The sequence below is a fragment of the Lynx canadensis genome, chromosome B4, assembly GCF_007474595.2.
Source record: "Lynx canadensis isolate LIC74 chromosome B4, mLynCan4.pri.v2, whole genome shotgun sequence".
In the NCBI taxonomy this organism is placed as follows: Eukaryota; Metazoa; Chordata; class Mammalia; order Carnivora; family Felidae; genus Lynx; species Lynx canadensis.
In genome coordinates this window covers 42378779-42398052 of record NC_044309.1, presented here as the reverse complement: position 1 = coordinate 42398052, position 19274 = coordinate 42378779, and the positions used below count along the sequence as shown (strand labels likewise).

General features: G+C 41.8%; 1 protein-coding gene across 1 annotated transcript in view; it reads left to right on the top strand.

Moving 5' to 3' along the window:
• NECAP1 (NECAP endocytosis associated 1) overlaps positions 1–19274 on the top strand; it is a 44159-nt gene that overhangs the window by 24557 nt on the left and 328 nt on the right. The window lies entirely within an intron of this gene.

The following is a 19274-nucleotide window of genomic DNA, read 5'->3' as shown; positions in this document are numbered from 1 at the left end:
GCCCCCTGCACCCCCACACTTAGGTTTTTAACCTGAGTTTATTTTTGTGTATGGTGTAAGAGTGGTCCAGTTTCATTCTTTTACATGCAGTTGTCCAGTTTTCCTAGCACCATTTGTTGAAGAGATGGTCTTTTACCCACTGTATATCCATGGCTTTCTTTGTCATAAAGTAATGGACCATATAAGTTTGAGTTTATTTCTGGGCGCTCTATTCCATTTCATTGATCTACGTGTCTGTTTTTGTGCCAGTACTGTACTGTTTCTTTCTTTCTTTCTTTTTTTTTTAAGTGCCACAGAGAAGACTGCATATTTCTTCTCTGTGCTTTTTTTTTTTAATTTTTAAGATGTTTATTATTTACTTTTTTTGAGAGAGAGAGAGAGAGAGAGAGAGACAGAGCATGAGCAGGGGAGGGGCAGAGAGGGAGGGAGACACAAAATCCAAAACAGGCTCCAGGTTCTGAGCTGTCAGCACAGAGCTGGATGTGGAGCTCGAACTCTTGAACCGTGAGATCATGACCTGAGCCAAAGTCAGACGCTTAACTGACTGAGCCATCCAGGCACCCCAGTACCCTACTGTTTTTTTTTTTTTTTTTTTTTTCAACGTTTATTTATTTTTGGGACAGAGAGAGACAGAGCATGAACGGGGGAGGGGCAGAGAGAGAGGGAGACACAGAATCGGAAACAGGCTCCAGGCTCTGAGCCATCAGCCCAGAGCCCGACGCGGGGCTCGAACTCACGGACCGCGAGATCGTGACCTGGCTGAAGTCGGGCGCTTAACCGACTGCGCCACCCAGGCGCCCCAGTACCCTACTGTTTTGATGACTACAGCTTTGTAGTACATCTTGAAATCTGGAATTGTGATACCTCTACCTTTGTTCTTCTTTGCAGAAGATCATTTTGAATTGCATTTTTGTGGTGATGTCTTCCTTCGTGAATTTGAATGTCCAAATCTCTCTCTAGGTTTGGGATATGTTTAGCCATTATTTCTTTTCTTTTTTTTTTTTTTTTTTTTTATGTTTATTTCTGAGACAGAGAGAGAGACAGAGCATGAGTGGGGGGGGGGGGCAGAGAGAGAGGGAGACACAGAATCAGAAGCAGGCTCCAGGCTCTGAGCCGTCAGCACAGAGCCTGATGCGGGGCTTGAACTCACAAACCATGAGATCATGACCTGAGCCTAAGTCGGTCACTCAACCGACCGAGCCACCCAGGCACCCCTAGCCATTATTTCTTTAAAGAGCTTTCTTTATTTCTTTAAAGAGCCATTATTTCTTTAAAGAGCATTATTTCTTTAAAGAGGTTTTTGTATCCTGGGACTCCAATGATGTGTGTTTGTTTTAATGGTTTCCGATAAGTCTTGTAGACTTTATTCCTCTCTTTTCATCTTTTTTCTTTTTGCTCTCTAGATTTCATTTGATCTATCTTCTAGATCAAAATTCTTTGTTCTACTTGGTTAAGGCTGCTGTTGAAGCTTTCTGTTGAATGTCTTCAGTGATAATTCTTCAGCTACAAAATTTCTGATTTTTTCTTATGATCTCTGTTGGACTTCTTTTTTCTTGTATTGTTTTTCTTATATGAAATTGTTTCTCTCAGTTCTCTTACAGCTCTCTGAGCATCTTTAGAACAATTATTTTGAATTCTTTGTCAGGTAATTCCTAGATCGCCATTTCTTTGGGGCTAGTTACTAGAGGTTTACTGTACTTCCCTGCATATTTCCCTGATTCTTCATTATCCTTGTAGCCTAGTATAGTTGTCTGAATATTTGAAGAAACAGCCCCTCTTCTAGACCTATGGCCTAACTTCCCTAAGGGAAGGCATTTGTCTGTGGGTGGGCATATGCTAGAGCATGCTGTGACCCCAGTTCTAGTGGTGCAGGGTGCCAACTGCTGGGATGTGTAGTTGTGCCATAGATGGGGTGGGGCATGATGTGTCTTTGGCTCAGACCGTTGGGGTCCACGGCATTGACACTCGTTTTTGACACTTGTTTTGGAGACCCCAGCAGTTTGGGCCAGGGCAGGCAGTGGTGGTGGCTGGGGCTTGTGGTATGCACACACTTGGCTGTGGGGACCAGCTGCGAGAGCCAGTTAAGCAGCGAGGACCAGTTGCAGCCACATAGAGTAGTGGGGACCAGGGCAGGCCGCAAGGGTGGAAGCCAGCTTTGGGCTCACCGGCAACAGCCTGGGCCGTTGGTGCATTCTCCTCTAGTTGCATGGTCTCCCCCTCTGGGTGTGTGCACGGTAGTGGTGGCCAGTGATAGGCATCAGGCTGGCCACGTGCAAGTGTATAGCTGGAGAAGCTACACTTCAGTGCACACATGACGTTTGGGGTAATCCTCTGGGGTCCATGCTAGCATCTTGTATTGGAACAGCTGCAGAGGCCATGGTTGACTGCTGGTGTGGTTCAGGGGCTCTGGTGGGGGGTGGGGGTGGTGTGCACGGAGAGGTGTTGGAACGGGGAGGGACTCGGATGTCTGGTGTCAGCAAATGTGAGTATCTGTGAGGCAAACGCTGGTGAAATCTACAGGGAGTCTGCCGCGGTCGTTAGTTTTTGCAGTGGCACAATCTGGGTTTTCTGCGGATCATGTCGCCGAGCTGTGAAATGTGACCTGTGACCATGTGTGGCTGCTGTTGGTAGTTTCTGCTTTTCTTCCTTGTTCCTAGCTGATGCTATGCAACTCGGCTCTGCCAGTCTGGGTGGGTTGAAACTGAAGTGAGACCTTCTTGAAGCGCTCTGAAAGGCTAGGGAGGCTGATCATTCACCCCATTTTCCCTTTCCTGGTAAGGAGAACTCTTTCCAGCTGGGAAGAACCCTCTTGGTGCTGAGCAGTGTTGCCTTGGGTGGTCCGGGGTGGGAGGGTGGGAAAGTGCAGGCAAAATGAAGCTGTTTGTTCTCTTCCTGTGTGGTTATTCTCAGGTTTTTTGTTCCACCGTGTTGCTAAAGTTTCTGAAGTAGACTTCACAGCTCTCCTAGAGCAGTTTTTGTTCATGGATAGCTGTTGATCTTTGTGGGGGGACCGAGGCTGGGAATCTCAACGGGTCACCCGTTTTGGTGATGTGAAAAATAATTATTCAGTTCCTTTATATCTGATGGAACAAGATATTCCAGATTCCTCTTGTTCTTAACTACTGGTTTTTCTTTTTTGATCTAAAGCCCGGAGAGAGGTATTACTGATGGGTGGTCTGTGCTTTGCTGTGTCGAAGCTTTTTAGTTTGCTGCAGCCCCACTTGTTTATTTTTGCTTTTGTTGCCTTAGCTTGTGTGTCAGATAACATTATTGTGTTATATACCTGGCAGTTGTTAAGAGTGTAGACCAGTCACGTGAAGGGATGGATGTGTTAACTAACCCTATGGTAGTATTCATTTTCCAATATATATGTGTATCAAATCATTACCGTATACATCTTAAACTTACATTTTTTATATTTCAATAGTATCTCCACAAAGCTGGAAAAAATGACAGATACTGTATGATCTCATTTATATGTGGAATCTAAAGAAACTGAACTCATAGAGTGAATCATGGTTGCCAGGGCCGGGAGCCAAGGGAAATAGAGAGATGTTGGTCACAGGGTGCACACTGCCAGCTCTAAGATTAACAAGTTCTGGAGATCTACTGTATAGCATTGTGAGTATAGTCTAATATTGTCAAATACTGTGTTATATAATTGAAATTTGCTAAGAGAATGGATTTTAAATGTTTTCACTACAAAAAAAGAAAGGGCAATTATATGAAGTTATGGAGGTATTTACTAACTCTGTTGTAATAATTTCACAATATATCCATATATCAAATTATCACATTGTACACCTTAAACTTACACAAAGTTATATGTCCATTTTTATCTCAATAAAACCTGAAGAAAAGTACAAATAAAGGTGACTTATTACATTAATCTATGCTCAGGAGCTTAGACATAGCTTGGTGATGTTAATCAGATGTGTCTTTGCTGTTTATGTATTTATTTTTGTGAGAGAGAGAGAGAGAGAGAGAGAGAGAGCGAGTGCTCGCATGTGCACAAGCAGGGGAGGGACAGAGAGAGAGGGAGATACAGAATCTGAAGCAGGCTCCAGGCTCTGAGCTGTCAGCACAGAGCCTGATATGGGACTTGAACCCCCAGACTGTGAGATCATGACCTGAGCCAAAGTCGGATGCTTAACCGACTGAGCCACCCAGGCGCTCCAAGGTTGTTATTTCATCATTATTTGCTATGGAAATATGATGTAGAAAAAAGTACAGATATTGTTTTGAGATGTCTTTAACAGTCCTTAAATTTAGTGAGAAACAAGTACACAGTAAATTCAATCTGTAAGATAAGCGACTTACTGGCAAGTTAGCTGGTTAAAAAATTTTTTTTAAAGTTTATTTATTTTTGAGAGAGAGAAGGAGAGAGAGTGTGATCAGGGGAGGGACAGAGAGAGGATCCCAAGCAGGTTCCACACTGTCAGCAAGGAGCTCGACGTGGGGCTCCATCCTATGAACGGTGAGATCGTGACCTGAGCTGAAATCAAGAGTCGGACGCTTAACCCACTGAGCCACCCAGGTGCCCCAAGTTAGCTGCTTTTTTCCAAGAGTATGCTTCACATTTGGTGGTTGAAGGTCAGACTGGAATTATTCAGGGGGAAACTCTAAGGGGCTGATTCTGAGATATTTTCTTGGCAGGAGGAGTATCTTTGAGTCATTGGCAGGTTGCCACAACCTATATTTAGTTGCATGGGACTTCTGCAAAAATAGTATTCAGCAATAGGGGGACTGGAGACACACATTTTTTCCATTTCTCACCAGCCACCACATAAACTCCATCTTTTTAGAATCCAAATCCTTAATATTTTTATAGGTTCCAAGGAATCAAAATTTTTGATTCGAAAGAGATTTAATGACAGTTTTATAGAAAACATCCATAACATCTTTGAAAGATAGTTATCCAATATCTGCTTCAGTAGCTCACTCTTTGAAAGATAACCTTTTATGTATGTATGTATGTATGTACATATGTATGTACATATGTATTTGCAAGAAGTAGCAATTTATTTTTATATATGTATTTATTTTTTAAAATATAATTTCTTGTCAAGTTAGCTAACATACAGTGTATACAGTGTGCTCTTGACTTTGGGAGTAGATTCCCATGATTCCTTGCTTACATACAACACCCAGTGCTCATCCCAACAAGTGCCCTCCTCAATGCCCATCACCCATTTTCCCCTCTCCCCCGCACCTCCCCCCCCATCAGCCCTCAGTTTGTTCTCTGTATTTAAGAGTCTCTTATGGTTTGTTTGCCTCCCTCTCTGTTTGAAACTATTTTTTTCCCTTTACCTTCCCTCATGGTCCTCTGTTAAGTCTCAAATTCCACGTATGAGTGAAAACATATGATATCTGTCTTTTTCTAACTTATTTCACTTAGCATAATGCCCTCGAGTTCCATCCGCGTTGTTGCAAATGGCAAGATTTCATTTTTTCTCATTGCCAAGTAGTATTCCATTATATATATAAACCACATTTTCATTATCCATTCATCAGTTGATGGACATTTGGGCTCTTTCCATAATTTGGCTATCGTTGATAGCACTGCTGTAAACATTGGGGTACATGTGCCCCTATGAATCAGCACTCCTGTATCCTTTGGATAATTTCCTAGTAGTGCTATTGCTGGGTCGTAGGGTAGTTCTATTTTTAATTTTTTGCAGAGCCTCCACACTTTTCTGGCTGCACCAGTTTGCATTCCCACCAACAGTGCAAGAGGGTTCCCTTTTCTCCACATCCTCGCCAGCATCTGTTGTTTCCTGAGCTGTTAATTTTAGCTGCTCTGACGGGTGTCAGGTGATATCTTAATGTGGTTTTGACTTATATTGCCCTGATGGTGAGTGATGTTGAGCGTCTTTTCATGTGTCTATTTGTCATCTGGATATCTCCTTTGGATAAGTGTCTATTCATGTCTTCTGCCCATTTCTTCACTGGATTACTTGTTTTTCGGGTGTTGAGTTTGGTAAGTTCTGTATAGATTTTGAATACTAACCCTTTATCTGATATGCAATTTGCAAATATCTTCTCTCATTCCTTTAGTTGCTCTTTAGTTTTGTTGATTGTTTCCTTTGCAGTGCAGAAGATTTTTATCTTGATGAGGTCCCAATAATTTATTTTTGCTTTTTTTTTCCTTTGCCTTCAGAGATGTGTGGAGTAAGAAGTTGCTGTGGCTGAGGTCAAAGAGGTTGTTGCCTGTTTTCTCCTCTAGAGTTTTGATGGTTTCCTGTCTCACATTTAGGTCTTTTATCCATTTTGAGTTCATTTTTGTGTATGGTGTAAGAAAATGGTCCAGTTTCATTCTTTTGCATGTTGCTGTCCAGTTCTCCCAGCACCATTTGCTAAAGAGACTGTCTTTTTTCTGTTGGATACTCTTTCCTGCTCTGTCAAAGATGAGTTGGCCTTACATTCGTGGGTACAATTCTGGGTTCTCTATTCTATTCCATTGGTCTATGTCTGTTTTTGTGCCAATACCATACCGTCTTGATGATTGTAGCTTTGTAGTAGAGACTAAAGTCCGGGATTTTGATGCCTCCTGCTTTGGTTTTCTTTTTCAACATTACTTTGGCTATTCAGGGTCTTTTGTGGTTCCATACAAATTTTAGGATTGTTTGTTCTAGCTCTGAGAAGAATGCTGGGGCAATTTTGATTGGGATTGCACTGAATGTGTAGATTGCTTTGGGTAGTATTGACATTTTAACAATATTTGTTCTTCCAATCCATGAGCATGGAATGTTTTTCCATTTCTGTGTGTCTTCCTCAATTTCTTTCGTAACTTTTCTATAGTTTTCAGCATACAGATCTTTTACATCTTTGGTTAGGTTTATTCCTAGGTATTTTATGGTTCTGGTGCAATTGTAAATGGGACCAACTTCTTGATTTCTCTTTCTGTTGCTTCGTTATTGGTGTATAGAAATGCAACTGATTTCTGTACATTGATTTTGTATCCTGTGACTTTGCTGAATTCATGTATCAGTTCCAGCAGTTTTTTGGTGGAGTCTTTTGGGTTTTCCATGTAAAGTGTCATGCCATCTGTAAAAAGTGAAAGTTTGACTTCTTTTTTGCCAATTTGGATGCCATTTTGTTTTCTGATTGTTGAGGCTAGGACTTCCAACACTATGTTAAACAACAATGGTGAGAGTGGACATCCCTGTCGTGTTCCTGATCTTAGGGGGAAAGCTCTCAGTTTTTCCCCATTGAGGATGATATTAGCGGCGGGCTTTTTGTATATGGCTTTTCTGATGTTAAGGTATGTTCCTTCTATCCTGACTTTCTTGAGGGTTTTTATTAAGAAAGGATGCGTTTTGTCAAATGCTTTCTCTGCATCTATTGACAGGATCATATGGTTCTTATCCTTTTTTCTACTAATGTGATGTATTGATTGAAAGTGTTGAACCAGCCCTGCAGCCCAAGAATGAATTCCACCTGATCATGGTGAATAATTCTTTTAATATACTGTTGAATTAGATTTGCTAGTATCTTGTTGAGAATTTTTGGTTCCATGTTCATCAGGAATATTGGCCTGTAATTCTCCTTTTTAGTGGGTTCTCTCATTGGTTTGGGAATCAAGGTAATGCTGGTTTCATAGAATGAGTCCAGAAGCTTTCCTTCTATTTCTGTTTTTTGGAATGGCTTGAGAAGGATAGGTATTAACTCTGCTTTAAATGTCTGGTAGAATTCCCTTAGGAAGCCGTCTGGTCCAGGACTCATTTGTTGGGAGATTTCTGATAACTGATTCAATTTTCTTTGCTGGTTATGGGCCTGTTCAAATTTTCTATTTCTTCCCATTTGAGTTTTGGTAGTATGTGGGTATCTAGGAATTTGTTCATTTCTTACAGGTTGTCCAGTGTGTTGACATATCATTTTTCACAGTATTCTCTAATAATTGTTTGTATTTCTGTGGTGTTGGTTGTGATCTCTCCTCTTTCATTTGTGATTTTATCTTTTTTGGGTTCTCTCCCTTCTCTTTTTGAGAAGTCTGGCCAGGGGTTTATCAGTTTTGTTTATTCTTTCAAAAAACCAGCTCTGGGATCCATTGATCTGTTCTGCCGTTTTTTATATTCTACATTATTTATTTCTGCTCTAATCTTATTATTTCTCTTCTTCTGCTGGCTTTGGGGTTTCTTTGCTTTCTGCTTCTAGCTCCTTTAGGTGTGAGATTAGGTTTTGTATTTGGGGTTTTTTTGTGTGTGTCTTGAGGTAGACCTGGATTGCAATGTATTTTCCTCTTATGACTGCCTTTGCTGCATTTGAAAGTTTGGATTGTCATGTTTTCATTTGCTTCCATATATTTTTAAATTTCTTCTTTAATTGCCTGGATGACCCATTCATTCTTTAGTACGATGTTCTTTAACATCCGTGCATTTGGAGGCTTTCCAAATTTTTTCTTGTGGTTGATTTCGTTTCACAGTGTTATGATCTGAAAATATGCATGGTATGATCTGAATTCTTTTGTATTTATTGAAGGCTGTTTTGTGACCCAGTATGTGATCTATCTTGGAGAATGGTCCATGTGCACTTGAGAAGAATGTGTATTCTGCTACTTTTGGATGAAAAGTTCTGAATATATCTGTCAAGTCCATCTGGTCCAGTGTATCACTCAAGGTCATTGTTTCTTTATTGATTTTTGCCTACATGATCTGTCCATTGTTGTAAGTGGAGTTTTAAAGCCCCCTGTAGTTACCGTATTCTTATCGATAAGATTGCTTATATTTGTGATTAACTGAATTATATATTTGGGTTATCTCCAGTTGGGGGCATAAACATTTACAATTGTTAGCTCTTCTTGATGGATAGACCCTGTGATTACGATATAATGCCCTTCTTCATCTCTTGTTACAACCTTTAGTTTAAAGTCTAGTTTGTCTGATATAAGTATGGCTACTCCAGCTTTCTTTTAATTTCCAGTAGCATGCAAGATTGTTCTCTGTCCCCTTACTTTCAATCTGAAGGTGTCCTCAGGTCTAAAGTGAATCTCTTGTACACAACATATAGATGGATCTTTTTTTTTTTTTTTTTTTTAATCCATTCTGATACCCTATGTCTTTTGACTGGGGCATTTAGTCCATTTACATTCAGAGTTATTATTGAAGGATATCGATTTAGTGTCATTGTGTTATCTGTAAATTTCATGCTTGTGGTGATGTCTCTGGTCCTTTGTAGTCTTGGCAGCATTCCATTCACAGAGTCCCCTTTAGGATCACTTTCAGGGCTGGTTTAGTGGTCATGAACTCCAGTTTTTATTTGTTTGGGAAAGCCTTTATCTCTCCTTCTATTCTGAATGACAGGATAACCTTGCAGTTAACCTTGCAGGATAAAGGATTCTTGGCTGCATATTTTTCCTATTCAGCACATTGAATATTTCCTGCCACTCCCTTCTGACCTGCCAAGTTTCAGTGGACAGGTCTGCTACTACCCATATGTGTCTACCCTTGTAGGTTAAGGCTGGTTTGTCCGTAGCTGCTTTCAGAATTCTCTATCTTTGAATTTTGCTAGTTTCACTGTGATATGCTGTGGAGAAAACCTATTCTTGTTAAATCTTAAGGGAGTTCTCTGAGCCTCCTGGATGTCTACTTCCTTCCCTAAATTAGGGAAGTTCTCAGCTATAATTTGTTCAAGTAAACCTTCTGCCCCTTTCTGTCTCTCCTTCTTGAACTCCTGTGTATGGATATTATTATGTTTCATTCAGTCACTTAGTTCTCTAATTCTCTCCTTGTGATCTAGTTTTTTCTTATCTGTCTTTTTCTTGGCTTCATAATTTTCCTTAATTTTATCTTCTATTTCACTTAGTCTCCCTTCTGCTTCTCCATCCTTGCTGTCACTGCATCTAGTTTATTTTGTACATCATTTACACCATTTCTTAATTTGTCATGATTATTTCTTAGTTCCTTGATCTCTGCAGCAATAGATTCTCTTCTGTCTTCTATGCTTTATTCAAGCCCAGTGATGAATCTTATGACCATTTTTGTAAATTCTTGCTCAATTATATTGTTTATATTTGTTTTAAGTAGTTCTCTAGCTGTCATTTCTTCCTGGAATTTCTCTTGAGGAGAATTCTTCCATTTCATCATTTTGGCTAGTTTTCCATCTTTTACATGTTTTAATAGCTTGTTATGTGTCCTGCAGCTGTGAGCACTGATATATTAAAAAGAGATCATACACTGTATAGGGCCTGGCTCTTCAGGAGGTGTTTTCAGAGTGTGCTGTGCGTTGTCCATTGTTGTGACTTTGGTTGCTTTATCTCCCAACTTGTAGTGGTGGTTGGGACCCTCCACCAGGTATGCTTTGATTTGTTCATTGAAGTAACCCTAGAAAAAATTTTAAAAGGCAACGGTGCTGGAAGAAGCCTTATCCCATACAAAGAGAAATGACAGAGGCGGGGAAGAAGAAAAGAAAAAAAAAGACCAGGCAGAGAATCAGAGAAACTATATAGCTTAATACAGAGAGAGAGAGAGAGAGAGAGAGAGAGAGGAAAAAAAATAAAGGAGATACAGAAGAGGTGTAAAAAGAATAGATTAAAAATGTCTGCTTAAACAAACCAACAACCAGAATAGAGAAGGGAAGAAATAAGAGGAAGAAAAGGAAGAAAAAAACATATATATAATAATATATATATGTTATATATAATATATATTATTACATATTTTTATTATGTATAAATATACAATATGTATTAATATATATAGGTATATAGATAGATATAGACCAAGAATCAAATCAGAAAATGCAAAATCGTTGGACTGATGTCTGATGGTGCCTTGGAGCCAGTGGTCTGGAGGAGGGGCTGTCTGGTTTGGTCAGTGTCAGTCTGGCTCCTAGATACGCAGTTACCAGGCAGGGAGGGGTGTGGTTTGGTGTAGGCAGGTCCTGCCTCCACCGTGGGCCCATTGTCCTGTTCCCTGAAGCCCCACCTTGTTGGTGATAGGGAGAAAAATGGCGACACCCCAGTCTCTCCTCCATGGACCGGGTGTCCCAGACCACTCTGTTCAGGCCATCCTCACAGTTCTGCATGGGAGTGAGTGGGACAGGTTTGTCCTGCTCTAAGTCTCCCGTGCCTCTCTGGCGGTCAGCTGGGATTCAAACCCCGATGTCTTAAAGGATCCTGCTCTGTGTGCCCGGGGTTCTGGGGTAGAGCCGGAGCCACTCTGTCCAGCCAGCTGACAAAAGGCCTCCGACTGGTGGGTGCTGCGGGGTTTTGCGCCCTTAGAGTGGCTATGTACCTTCTTCCGCACTCAAGGGAGGGGACTGCTCTCTGACTGTGCCTTTGAGCACACGACCCAGCCCAGGGCTGGCTCTCCTCCCTGCGAGGTGCCAGTGCAGGGCAGCCCGCCCCAGTCGGGAGAAAGACCCACAATCCTGGATCGTGTTAGAAATTGGTGCTTTCTCCATTTTTTCCATTCTCCAGTCCGTAGTGTTTCTCTTGTCCACATACAATCCTACACTTCTACAGCCTCTCTTTCTCTTCCTTTTCTCTCTCCACAGAAGGGGATCTCTCCCCTCTGTGCCTTCGCCACCCGTTGTATCTCTCCCAGTTTGCAATTGAGCGCCGATGGCCCACCAAGTTGTCCCCGTGGGCCCCTAGAGATGTTTCTGTGCTGTTTGAGGGACAAGAGAACTTTGGTGCCCCCTACTCCTCCACCATGTTGAAGCCACTCCGAAAGATAACCTTTTAGAATACAAATTTGGGAATTAGGCCTGGATTCAAATTAATTAAAAGTCTAATTTTGTTGGCTCCGTGGCCAGTTTAATAACTTGTCAAACTCTCAGTTTTCTCATTGGTCAAATGGGGAGTAACAATGCATATTTTTCAGGATTATTTTGAATATTGAAATGAGAAAAGCAATATATTCATCGCAGCACAGGGCGTGGTAAGTTCAAATGCCTTAACCATTATTGGCATTCTTTTTCACTGCTGATGACTAATAGCAGGACTGGTCGCTTTTAAGGAGAGGAAACCCAGGTTGAGTCATAACAACAAATAACTAAATAAGCAATAACCTTGCCAGGAAAGGCAAGCATGAAGATGGTCTTTAGAGTGATTGGTGCTACGAACTTCTTTATAGGTTCGCACCAGTGCAAGGATTGCTTTTATATGGCTGTGGTGTCCTATGAATTCATAGGAGCCTTATTATTTTAAATAAGCCTCCATATTTAGGAGCCTTAGGACTCTTGATTGTTACACTTTGTGTAGCTTCGATGGAAGTATCATAAACCTGCAATGGAAAACCAACAGGTTTATTTTTCCCAAAACTGATATTAACTTATCCCTCTTTTTATTTATTTATTTTTTTATTTTTTATTAAAAAAATTTTTTTTAACGTTTATTTATTTTTGAGACAGAGAGAGACAGAACGTGAACAGGGGAGGGGCAGAGAGGGAGACACAGAATCTGAAGCAGGCTCCAGGCTCTGAGCCATCAGCCCAGAGCCCGACGCGGGGCTCGAACTCACGGACCGCGAGATTGTGACCTGAGTTGAAGTCGGACACTTAACCGACTGAGCCACCCAGGCGCCCCTTATCCCTCTTTTTAAAGGTAGGGTCAGAAGAAGAAAAATATGGCAGTCCAGGCTTTCTTAGTTCTTTTCAGTGCACATCAGTGCTTTCCAGTCATCGATTATCTGATCTTGTAATTAAAATGTCACTTTGAGGGCCTATCAGTTGCTAGTCACATGTAAAACTGTTGATGTGTGTTTGTTTTCCTGCCATACTTTGTGGGCTTCCATTTTTAAAAAGTGGTTGGTGTATTAATTGTCTGCTTTTCGTGTGTGTTGTCCTTCCCCAGCTCCAGGTTATGATGGCCCCTCAGACAGGGACCTCTAGTCTGCATTCATTGATCACATCCCACGCCTTTTTGGTATATTTCTTTGTATTTAAATGAGGCGTCTCGCAGTCAGCCTTCTTTTTGACACCCCTTTTGATCATTAGTGTCCTTAGTACCATGTGTCAGGAGTATTTCTGAGTCTCTTTCTTTGCTGTCTTGGAACAAAGGATGGTTTATGTTTTAGGATCTATCACTATCATTGTCTCAACCAGAGCACTTATGTGAGCATCAAACCAGGAGAAATCCCAAGGAGAATTGGTACCGCATCTTGTGATCCAGATTTATTTACCTCTCTGAACGAGACTGAATGTAGCAGTGACTCTAATTTGTCCACACCTTCTTATAGTTTTTGTATTGTAGCATTTGCACTGGTTCTGGGCTTGATGGTGCAATGCTTTGGCCAAGCAAAGACTACGTGATGTGAGGCAAGCAGGGATTATGTGCACTGGACCTGCTCTCTTGCTGCTCTTGGAACCCTGCTTAGTCGGCTGGAGGATGAGAGACCACACAGAGCAGATATAAGCTGTCTCAGTCGGGGCCATCCTAGATAAGTGCCTATCAATCTGGTATCTGACCAGAGATACGTGAATAGACTGAGCTGAGATGTGAATAGACTGAGCTGAGATCGGCCACACTTGACTCAAACCAGAACTATGCAGCTGAGCCCAGCCCAATTTGCCCAAATCAGGAATTTGAGCTGAATTAATGGTTGTTGTGTTAAACTACTAAGATGGTTGGTTATACAGATAACTGATGCTCTCCTGAGCAAGTCTATTATGTATATTATAATAAAAATGAAAGTTAAGGATGTGGTAAAGGCAAAGTAAATAATATTTTCAAATGATTTTAAATTTAGTGTTACTTGTTATGAGAGCGAAGTATCTGATTAGTTATAAGTTTGTTTATTTCAGCTCTTGCTTTTAGTAACTATCAACTGTGAAACATACCTCATAACGATACATGGCTCAAAAGGGATGTGTATTATTAGCTGTACTTAACAAGTTGTGATTCTTGTTTTTCAATTTTCTTTATAAGTCTTTCTGTTAAAACCAGCTAGTAAATATCTTTTTTCCTGTTATTAATCCAGGTGTTCTTGCAGACTAATGAGAGTGTTCATTTTAAATTCATTGATAAATGAGTTCAAAACCCACTGAAACCAGATTTTGAAGATTTCAAAAAGGAAGATGTCTAAACCATGTCCTTATATAATTTTTGGCAAAAGGAAAAACATCACAACATGGTGGAACTAATTTTTTTCTAATTATCAATTTTCCATCCGCTCTCTCCATAACATAGTTCCTTTTTTGAGGTAGTCGTCTTCTCACTGTTGAAACATCACCTTTACCTTGAAAGCACAGGTTAATTGTGTGTGTATGTGTGTGTGTGTGTGTGTGTGTGTGTACGCATGTACGTGTGTGCTCATATGCCTTGATATCTGCTAATTAGCATACCACCGGAAGCTATTACATAGCACTGAAAAAGTGAGCAAAATTGGAACGCGTCTTTTTTTTTTTTTTTAAGCATAGCAATATTAAGTAAGTTTCCCAATTCTTTTAAGTCATTTGCCAAAGTGAACAAGATGGTCACTTCCCATCTTGTTAAAAAAAAAAAATCACAAATATTCTAATATCTTGTTTTATGAAACTAATCATATTGTGGTCTTGTAATGATTTATGATACCAACTGCCTGGAGTTAGGCCAGATTTCACAGATTAAGGACATAGTCCTGTGTAAGACTGCTCTCATTTCAGACACCAGTCACAAGTTTGGGGGTTTCTCGGGCTTCCCTTAGTTCTTATCAACCTCCTACAAATTTGGGGATTCCCATGACTCCCTCAGGTTTGATAATTTGCTAGAATAAGTCACCGGACTCAGAAGACTGCCAGCTATACTTACAGTTTTATTATAGCAAAAGGATACAAATCAGAGTTATCCAAAGGGAGACACGCATAGGGTGAGATCTGGGAGGGTCCCAGGTGTGAAGCTTTCATTGTCCCTGTGGATATGTCACCTTCCTGGCACATTAATATGTGACAGTACACACAGTATTGCCAGACAGAGGAGCTCACCTGAGCTTTGGTGCTCAGAGTTTTATCGGCATTTGTTACATAGGCATGCTTGGTTGTGTCATTTGCCATGAGGCTGAGCTCAGTCTCCGTCTCTTCCCTGGCTGGACTGGCATCTCATGGCTCAAAGCCTCAACCCTCTAATCCCGTGGCTTTTTTCTGACTTGGTCAGTCCCTATCTTGTTAGCGTCATCTTGTTAGCACAAACTAGGGGCTCACAAAGACTGACTTCATTACCATAAAGTGTCAGGGCTCATCATGAATAACAAAGACATTCATATTACTCAGGAAATTCTCAGGATTTAGAAGTTACCTTCCAGGAACTGGGTACAAAGGTCAGCCAACTTCTTAACTATACAGATATTTAAACTATAATATGATGCAACATGCAGAGAATGAATGAACAAGTATAGGTACAACATCAACTTCTTAAGAGTTGTGGAACCTTGGGGCACCTGGGTGGCTCAGTCTGTTTGGCTCAGGTCATGATCTCACAGTTCGTGAGTTCAAGCCCTGTGTCAGGCTCTGTGCTGACAGCTCAGAGCCAGGAGCCTGCTTCGGATTCTGTGTCTCCCTGTCTGCTCCTTGCCTGCTCACATGCTCTCTCTCTCTCTCTCTCTCTCAAAAATAAATAAACATTAGAAAAAAAATAAAAAAAGAAAGTTGTGGAACCTCCACTCTTTCCTCATGATAGATCCTGTACCAACATGACATGCAACCAACACTAAACTCATATGATAGTAATAAAGCTTATTTTACTTAACATTTTAAAGCTTATTTTACTTAACATTTTAAATGTCTAAAAATAGATGTTCTAGTATGTTATTTCTGTGCCCTAGAGGATCCTTTTAAAAGTTTTTTTTTTTTTTAAATGATTTTGTTTTATTTTTGAAAGAAAGAGACAGAGTGTAAACAGGTTAGGGTCAGAGAGAGAGAAGGAGACACAGAATCCAAAGCAGTCTCCGGGCTCTGGAGCTGTCAGCACAGAGCCTGATGCAGGGCTCGAACTCACAAACTGCGAGATCATGACCTGAGCCTAAGTCGGACACTTAACTGACTCTAGGCGCCCCTAGAGGATCCTTTTTTTTTTTTTTTTTTTTAATTTTTTTTTCAACGTTTATTTATTTTTGGGACAGAGACAGACAGAGCATGAGCGGGGGAGGGGCAGAGAGAGAGGGAGACACAGAATCGGAAACAGGCTCCAGGCTCCGAGCCATCAGCCCAGAGCCTGACGCGGGGCTCGAACTCACGGACCGCGAGATCGTGACCTGGCTGAAGTCGGACGCTTAACCGACTGCGCCACCCAGGCGCCCCTAGAGGATCCTTTTTTAATACCAGCGGGGGTATTGTGCCCCATTTTGGAGATCACTGCTCTAGAGATCCCTTGGCTAAATTATTTAAAGTGTGCTAGGGGTACCTGGGTGGCTCAGTTGGTTAAACGTCTGACTTTGGCTCAGGTCATGGCTCATGAACCATGAGTTCAAGCCCTATGTGGGCTCTGCTGTCAGCACAGATCCTCTACCCGTCTCTCTGCCCCTCCCCTGCTCCTCTCTTTCTCTCTCAAAAATAAACATTAAAAAAATTAAAAAAAGTAAAGAGTGCTATAGCCTGAATGTGGCCCCCCTCAAAATTCATACGTTGAATCCTAATTCGTGATGTGATGGTATTAGGAGATGGGGCATTTTGGAGGCGATAAGGTCATGAGGGTAGAACTCTCATGAATGGTATTCGTGTCTTTATAAAAGAGACCCTAAGGAGCTCCCTCACCTCTTCTGCCATGGGAGGACATAGTGAGAAGATGGCCATCTATGAACTAGGAAGGGGGATCCTCACCGGATATCTGATCTGCTGGCACCTTGATCTTAGACTTCCCAGCCTCCAGAACTGTGAGAAATAGATTGTTATTTAAGCCACTTAGTCTGTGGGAATTTTGCTGCCCTTGACATGTCTCCCCATAGGTAGAGTGTATTTTCCTCTTCATATCAAGGCCAGGTGACTTCCACTGGCCAAAGGAATCATAGTGGATGTAATGTGTCCCTTAGCTGAATAGAGGATTTGAGTGTTACTGTATGTTTCAACTTATAAAGAGCTGCTCTATGATCCTAGGTTCCAGAATGAGAAAATACTAAGAGAAGAGCCAAGCACAGTTACAGTCAACCTTATGCAGACCATAAGCCTACCCGCGATGTGAGTGAGACATAAATGTCATTGTAAGCCATTCAGGTTTTGGGATTATTTGTGATATAGTATAATCCAGTTATAATGTGATTTACCCCAGGGAAACAGAGATACCTTTGGGAACTTATTTATTTATTTATTTATTTATTTATTTATTTATTTATTTATCTTTACAAACTTACGTTGTTGAGGCTCTGATCATCAGTGATTATTCTCGGGAGGAGGGTGTAGGCACGCACACGGGCAAGTGTGCAAGTACTTGTTGAGTCTAGTAATTTGCTAGAAAATTTGCAAGAATTAGCTCTTCCCCTCTCTTACCTCTTTTCAGAACCCTTTCCTTTTCCTTACGAAACAATTCAGTCCTAAATGAAACATTAGGTAGAGCAGAACAAGGTAGGTGTCTGTTGTAGGGTGGGGTGGGAGAGCAACAGTGGTCTGGTGCAGGTTGTCAGAGCTCAGGCCGGGTGAGAAGGGTGACTTTGCAGGGGGGTTGGCTTGATGGTGGTGCTGGAGCCCGAAAGAGTGAGGAGAACATCCCTGCAGGGATTGGAAAGTGTTTCGGGCATCAGACCCTTTGCATCCCGAGGAGAGTGTCCACATGTGGCAACGGCCTGGTGTAGGGTGTCAGAAGCAGCCTGGTCTGGAGTGCCAGGGCCTGAAAGGTGAAGAAGACATCTATGTGGTGGGGAGGCCAGATGCAGGGAACTCAAGCAGGATGGTCCTTGCTGGGAGGTGGGGGACCCGGCACGGGTCAGGAAAGTGGCAGACCCGGTGTGGGTTTCAGAAGCCGAACGGGATGAGGAAGCCGTCCACATGGTAGCGTAGCCCCGTGTGGGGACTCAGAGCCCAGGGAGGGCGAGGAGAGCTTCCACACGTCAGGGTGATCTCGTGTCGGGTTTTAGAACCTGAGTAGGGTAAGGATGGGTTCCAGGTGGGTGTTAGGGAGCCGGCATCAGAAGTCAGAGTCTAGGCAGAGTGAGGAGGGATTTCCTATGGAGGATGGCCCGGCGTGGGGTCAGACCTGAGCAAGTTGAGGATGAGGTCCGTGGGGATTGGCTGGCTCTGTGCAAGAACACCCAAGCAGGTTAAAGGCCCCGGTAGTAATGTTGGCCTGGATTGGCAAGTCAGAGCCCCGTCAGGAAGAGAAGAGCATCTTAGAGGAGGGAATGGCAAAGATAGAAAATTGACTAAAAGTGTTTATTACTCAAATAACCAAAATAAATAAGTAAGTAAGTAAGTAAAAGACAATGGAAGCTGGTTTCTTACTGTAACAGAAGGGAGTTAGAAATATGGAAGGGAGAAAACTAGAATGAACTCCTTAGCGTTGGATTGGAATTAGAGGTTATTAGTGTGAATGAATGGTTTTCAATGTACCTTGATATGGAAAGATAGAAGTAAGTGTGTGTGTGTGTGTGTGTGTGTGTGTGTGTGTGTGTGTGTGTGTTATGCAGGAGATGGAGGAGTTTGGTACAGGAGATTAAAAGAAGGAGGATCCTTTGGGGAGAGCTGAATCTAGGGAGTGAGCTTTCAAGAGCACATCTCGGAAGATTCTACCTGAAGGATTCAGTTTTTGGAATGCTTTCCTCTTGTCCTTTGGAAAAAGTCACATTTGTCACTGACTTTATCTCCTAATTTGTGACTCTATTAAATTATCTTAACTTGTTAAAAAACAGTCACATTGGCCTGTAGAGTCTTTTTGTTGTGGTGGTGTAAGGGATTAAAGGGATGGAGAAGGGTGGTGTGCAGGCTGGCCTATTCCACTAACATCCAGCAAAGAGAGCTGCTTTCAGGAGCTTCTGGAAGCGACTCTAGCAAAATGAATGGAGATCCATGAAGGAGTCAGTTAAGAACAGGGAAAAGCAGAGAGCACTGGGGAGCAGCTTCAGAACATGTATGACGTAAGCTTTGACTTCCCTCCTACATACACTCTTGAAAGTGGGGAGGCTGACACGTGAGTTTTTTGTCAATGATCCTCTTAGAATGTGGTCACCAAAAGTTGCCTGATCAGCCACACATGATGAGAATACAGCATGAATGAATCTATGCCCAGATTGGTCTATAAATAATTATGTTTGCATACAGATGTACACAAATACATGAAGTTCATTCTTGGCTGGTGAGCTCAGATAATACAGGTCTCAGAAAAGCGTTCTCTAACTGCTTAGTTTCTCTGTGTCTTTCCTTCCTATACATAT